Source organism: Humulus lupulus, chromosome 1 (assembly GCF_963169125.1).
Source record: "Humulus lupulus chromosome 1, drHumLupu1.1, whole genome shotgun sequence".
Classification (NCBI taxonomy): Eukaryota; Viridiplantae; Streptophyta; class Magnoliopsida; order Rosales; family Cannabaceae; genus Humulus; species Humulus lupulus.
Window position 1 is genome coordinate 311,974,936 of NC_084793.1, and position 6,928 is coordinate 311,981,863.

A 6,928-nucleotide genomic window follows, 5' to 3' on the forward strand; every position below is an offset into this window, starting at 1 on the left:
GAATCCATATTAGAGAAATCGAAGATTTCTGAAAGGGGTACCCCTTTGGTGAATTGGAGATTTCACTAATTTCTCCGAAATGTATTACCCTCGTCTTCAAATCGTTCGATATTTTTCCCCAAGAGATCTCGTGGGTAAATGAATCTATTGGAGTCGAAACGGAGCCTTAAGTCAACATTTCAAAAAAAATTCCCCTTTTTTTTGGCAATTTTCGCAAGTTTTTCCATATATTCGTACATCTCTCAGTATTTTGACTGTATCACCCTCTACACACCTAGGATTTGCACGAAATGTTATACATAGAACCCTAAGACATAGGCCTACAACTTTTGTGCCCATGACCCTCGCATATTCTTTAGTATTCACTATCAAAACATTGCTCGAATCCATATTAGAGAAATCGAAGATTTCTGAAAGGGGTACCCCTTTGGTGAATTGGAGATTTCACTAATTTCTCCGAAATGTATTACCCTCGTCTTCAAATCGTTCGATATTTTCCCCCAAGAGATCTCGTGGGTAAATGAATCTATTGGAGTCGAAACGGAGCCTTAAGTCAACATTTCAAAAAAAATTCCCCTTTTTTATGGAAATTTTCGCAACTTTTTTCCTTATATTCGTACATCACTCAGTATTTTGACTGTATGACCCTCTACACACCTAGGATTTGCACGAATTTTTATACATAGAACCCTAAGACATAGGTCTACAACTTTTGTGCCCATGACCCTCGCATATTCTTTAGTATTCACTATCAAAACATTGCTCGAATCCATATTAGAGAAATCGAAGATTTCTGAAAGGGGTACCCCTTTGGTGAATTGGAGATTTCACTAATTTCTCCGAAATGTATTACCCTCATCTTCAAATCGTTCGATATTTTCCCCCAAGAGATCTCGTGGCTAAATGAATCTATTGGAGTCGAAACGGAGCTTTAAGTCAACATTTCAAAAAAAATTCCCCTTTTATATGGCAATTTTCGCAAGTTTTTTCCTTATATTCGTACATCTCTCAGTATTTTGACTGTATCACCCTCTACACAACTCGGATTTGCACGAATTTTTATACATAGAACCCTAAGACATAGGTCTACAACTTTAGTGCCCATGACCCTCGCATATTCTTTAGTATTCACTATCAAAACATTGCTCGAATCCATATTAGAGAAATCGAAGATTTCTGAAAGGGGTACCCCTTTGGTGAATTGGAGATTTCACTAATTTCTCCGAAATGTATTACCCTCGTCTTCAAATCGTTCAATATTTTCCCCCAAGAGATCTCGTGGGTAAATGAATCTATTGGAGTCGAAACGGAGCCTTAAGTCAACATTTCAAAAAAAATTCCCCTTTTTTATGGAAATTTTCGCAAGTTTTTTCCTTATATTCGTACATCTCTCAGTATTTTGACTGTATCACCCTCTACACACCTAGGATTTGCACGAATTTTTATACATAGAACCCTAAGACATAGCCCTACTACTTTTGTGCCCATGACCCTCGCATATTCTTTAGTATTCACTATCAAAACATTGCTCGAATCCATATTAGAGAAATCGAAGATTTCTGAAAGGGGTACCCCTTTGGTGAATTGGAGATTTCACTAATTTCTCCGAAATGTATTACCCTCGTCTTCAAATCGTTCGATATTTTTCCCCAAGAGATCTCGTGGGTAAATGAATCTATTGGAGTCGAAACGGAGCCTTAAGTCAACATTTCAAAAAAAATTCCCCTTTTTTTTGGCAATTTTCGCAAGTTTTTCCATATATTCGTACATCTCTCAGTATTTTGACTGTATCACCCTCTACACACCTAGGATTTGCACGAAATGTTATACATAGAACCCTAAGACATAGGCCTACAACTTTTGTGCCCATGACCCTCGCATATTCTTTAGTATTCACTATCAAAACATTGCTCGAATCCATATTAGAGAAATCGAAGATTTCTGAAAGGGGTACCCCTTTGGTGAATTGGAGATTTCACTAATTTCTCCGAAATGTATTACCCTCGTCTTCAAATCGTTCGATATTTTCCCCCAAGAGATCTCGTGGGTAAATGAATCTATTGGAGTCGAAACGGAGCCTTAAGTCAACATTTCAAAAAAAATTCCCCTTTTTTATGGAAATTTTCGCAACTTTTTTCCTTATATTCGTACATCACTCAGTATTTTGACTGTATGACCCTCTACACACCTAGGATTTGCACGAATTTTTATACATAGAACCCTAAGACATAGGTCTACAACTTTTGTGCCCATGACCCTCGCATATTCTTTAGTATTCACTATCAAAACATTGCTCGAATCCATATTAGAGAAATCGAAGATTTCTGAAAGGGGTACCCCTTTGGTGAATTGGAGATTTCACTAATTTCTCCGAAATGTATTACCCTCATCTTCAAATCGTTCGATATTTTCCCCCAAGAGATCTCGTGGCTAAATGAATCTATTGGAGTCGAAACGGAGCTTTAAGTCAACATTTCAAAAAAAATTCCCCTTTTATATGGCAATTTTCGCAAGTTTTTTCCTTATATTCGTACATCTCTCAGTATTTTGACTGTATCACCCTCTACACAACTCGGATTTGCACGAATTTTTATACATAGAACCCTAAGACATAGGCCTACAACTTTAGTGCCCATGACCCTCGCATATTCTTTAGTATTCACTATCAAAACATTGCTCGAATCCATATTAGAGAAATCGAAGATTTCTGAAAGGGGTACCCCTTTGGTGAATTGGAGATTTCACTAATTTCTCCGAAATGTATTACCCTCGTCTTCAAATCGTTCAATATTTTCCCCCAAGAGATCTCGTGGGTAAATGAATCTATTGGAGTCGAAACGGAGCCTTAAGTCAACATTTCAAAAAAAATTCCCCTTTTTTATGGAAATTTTCGCAAGTTTTTTCCTTATATTCGTACATCTCTCAGTATTTTGACTGTATCACCCTCTACACACCTAGGATTTGCACGAATTTTTATACATAGAACCCTAAGACATAGCCCTACTACTTTTGTGCCCATGACCCTCGCATATTCTTTAGTATTCACTATCAAAACATTGCTCGAATCCATATTAGAGAAATCGAAGATTTCTGAAAGGGGTACCCCTTTGGTGAATTGGAGATTTCACTAATTTCTCCGAAATGTATTACCCTCGTCTTCAAATCGTTCGATATTTTTCCCCAAGAGATCTCGTGGGTAAATGAATCTATTGGAGTCGAAACGGAGCCTTAAGTCAACATTTCAAAAAAAATTCCCCTTTTTTTTGGCAATTTTCGCAAGTTTTTCCTTATATTCGTACATCTCTCAGTATTTTGACTGTATCACCCTCTACACACCTAGGATGTGCACAAAATGTTATACATAGAACCCTAAGACATAGGCCTACAACTTTTGTGCCCATGACCCTCGCATATTCTTTAGTATTCACTATCAAAACATTGCTCGAATCCATATTAGAGAAATCGAAGATTTCTGAAAGGGGTACCCCTTTGGTGAATTGGAGATTTCACTAATTTCTCCGAAATGTATTACCCTCGTCTTCAAATCGTTCGATATTTTTCCCCAAGAGATCTCGTGGGTAAATGAATCTATTGGAGTCGAAACGGAGCCTTAAGTCAACATTTCAAAAAAAATTCCCCTTTTTTTTGGCAATTTTCGCAAGTTTTTTCCTTATATTCGTACATCTCTCAGTATTTTGACTGTATCACCCTCTACACACCTAGGATTTGTACGAATTTTTATACATAGAACCCTAAGACATAGGCCTACAACTTTTGTGCCCATGACCCTCGCATATTCTTTAGTATTCACTATCAAAACATTGCTCGAATCCATATTAGAGAAATCGAAGATTTCTGAAAGGGGTACCCCTTTGGTGAATTGGAGATTTCACTAATTTCTCCGAAATGTATTACCCTCGTCTTCAAATCGTTCGATATTTTTCCCCAAGAGATCTCGTGGGTAAATGAATCTATTGGAGTCGAAACGGAGCCTTAAGTCAACATTTCAAAAAAAATTCCCCTTTTTTTTGGCAATTTTCGCAAGTTTTTCCTTATATTCGTACATCTCTCAGTATTTTGACTGTATCACCCTCTACACACCTAGGATTTGCACGAAATGTTATACATAGAACCCTAAGACATAGGCCTACAACTTTTGTGCCCATGACCCTCGCATATTCTTTAGTATTCACTATCAAAACATTGCTCGAATCCATATTAGAGAAATCGAAGATTTCTGAAAGGGGTACCCCCTTGGTGAATTGGAGATTTCACTAATTTCTCCGAAATGTATTACCCTCGTCTTCAAATCGTTCGATATTTTTCCCCAAGAGATCTCGTGGGTAAATGAATCTATTGGAGTCGAAACGGAGCCTTAAGTCAACATTTCAAAAAAAATTCCCCTTTTTTTTGGCAATTTTCGCAAGTTTTTTCCTTATATTCGTACATCTCTCAGTATTTTGACTGTATCACCCTCTACACACCTAGGATTTGTACGAATTTTTATACATAGAACCCTAAGACATAGCCCTACTACTTTTGTGCCCATGACCCTCGCATATTCTTTAGTATTCACTATCAAAACATTGCTCGAATCCATATTAGAGAAATCGAAGATTTCTGAAAGGGGTACCCCTTTGGTGAATTGGAGATTTCACTAATTTCTCCGAAATGTATTACCCTCGTCTTCAAATCGTTCGATATTTTTCCCCAAGAGATCTCGTGGGTAAATGAATCTATTGGAGTCGAAACGGAGCCTTAAGTCAACATTTCAAAAAAAATTCCCCTTTTTTTTGGCAATTTTCGCAAGTTTTTCCTTATATTCGTACATCTCTCAGTATTTTGACTGTATCACCCTCTACACACCTAGGATGTGCACAAAATGTTATACATAGAACCCTAAGACATAGGCCTACAACTTTTGTGCCCATGACCCTCGCATATTCTTTAGTATTCACTATCAAAACATTGCTCGAATCCATATTAGAGAAATCGAAGATTTCTGAAAGGGGTACCCCTTTGGTGAATTGGAGATTTCACTAATTTCTCCGAAATGTATTACCCTCGTCTTCAAATCGTTCGATATTTTTCCCCAAGAGATCTCGTGGGTAAATGAATCTATTGGAGTCGAAACGGAGCCTTAAGTCAACATTTCAAAAAAAATTCCCCTTTTTTTTGGCAATTTTCGCAAGTTTTTTCCTTATATTCGTACATCTCTCAGTATTTTGACTGTATCACCCTCTACACACCTAGGATTTGTACGAATTTTTATACATAGAACCCTAAGACATAGGCCTACAACTTTTGTGCCCATGACCCTCGCATATTCTTTAGTATTCACTATCAAAACATTGCTCGAATCCATATTAGAGAAATCGAAGATTTCTGAAAGGGGTACCCCTTTGGTGAATTGGAGATTTCACTAATTTCTCCGAAATGTATTACCCTCGTCTTCAAATCGTTCGATATTTTTCCCCAAGAGATCTCGTGGGTAAATGAATCTATTGGAGTCGAAACGGAGCCTTAAGTCAACATTTCAAAAAAAATTCCCCTTTTTTTTGGCAATTTTCGCAAGTTTTTCCTTATATTCGTACATCTCTCAGTATTTTGACTGTATCACCCTCTACACACCTAGGATTTGCACGAAATGTTATACATAGAACCCTAAGACATAGGCCTACAACTTTTGTGCCCATGACCCTCGCATATTCTTTAGTATTCACTATCAAAACATTGCTCGAATCCATATTAGAGAAATCGAAGATTTCTGAAAGGGGTACCCCTTTGGTGAATTGGAGATTTCACTAATTTCTCCGAAATGTATTACCCTCGTCTTCAAATCGTTCGATATTTTTCCCCAAGAGATCTCGTGGGTAAATGAATCTATTGGAGTCGAAACGGAGCCTTAAGTCAACATTTCAAAAAAAATTCCCCTTTTTTTTGGCAATTTTCGCAAGTTTTTTCCTTATATTCGTACATCTCTCAGTATTTTGACTGTATCACCCTCTACACACCTAGGATTTGTACGAATTTTTATACATAGAACCCTAAGACATAGGCCTACAACTTTTGTGCCCATGACCCTCGCATATTCTTTAGTATTCACTATCAAAACATTGCTCGAATCCATATTAGAGAAATCGAAGATTTCTGAAAGGGGTACCCCTTTGGGGAATTGGAGATTTCACTAATTTCTCCGAAATGTATTACCCTCGTCTTCAAATCGTTCAATATTTTCCCCCAAGAGATCTCGTGGGTAAATGAATCTATTGGAGTCGAAACGGAGCCTTAAGTCAACATTTCAAAAAAAATTCCCCTTTTTTATGGAAATTTTCGCAAGTTTTTTCCTTATATTCGTACATCTCTCAGTATTTTGACTGTATCACCCTCTACACACCTAGGATTTGCACGAATTTTTATACATAGAACCCTAAGACATAGGACTACAACTTTTGTGCCCATGACCCTCGCATATTCTTTAGTATTCACTATCAAAACATTGCTCGAATCCATATTAGAGAAATCGAAGATTTCTGAAAGGGGTACCCCTTTGGTGAATTGGAGATTTCACTAATTTCTCCGAAATGTATTACCCTCGTCTTCAAATCGTTCGATATTTTTCCCCAAGAGATCTCGTGGGTAAATGAATCTATTGGAGTCGAAACGGAGCCTTAAGTCAACATTTCAAAAAAAATTCCCCTTTTTTTTGGCAATTTTCGCAAGTTTTTCCATATATTCGTACATCTCTCAGTATTTTGACTGTATCACCCTCTACACACCTAGGATTTGCACGAAATGTTATACATAGAACCCTAAGACATAGGCCTACAACTTTTGTGCCCATGACCCTCGCATATTCTTTAGTATTCACTATCAAAACATTGCTCGAATCCATATTAGAGAAATCGAAGATTTCTGAAAGGGGTAC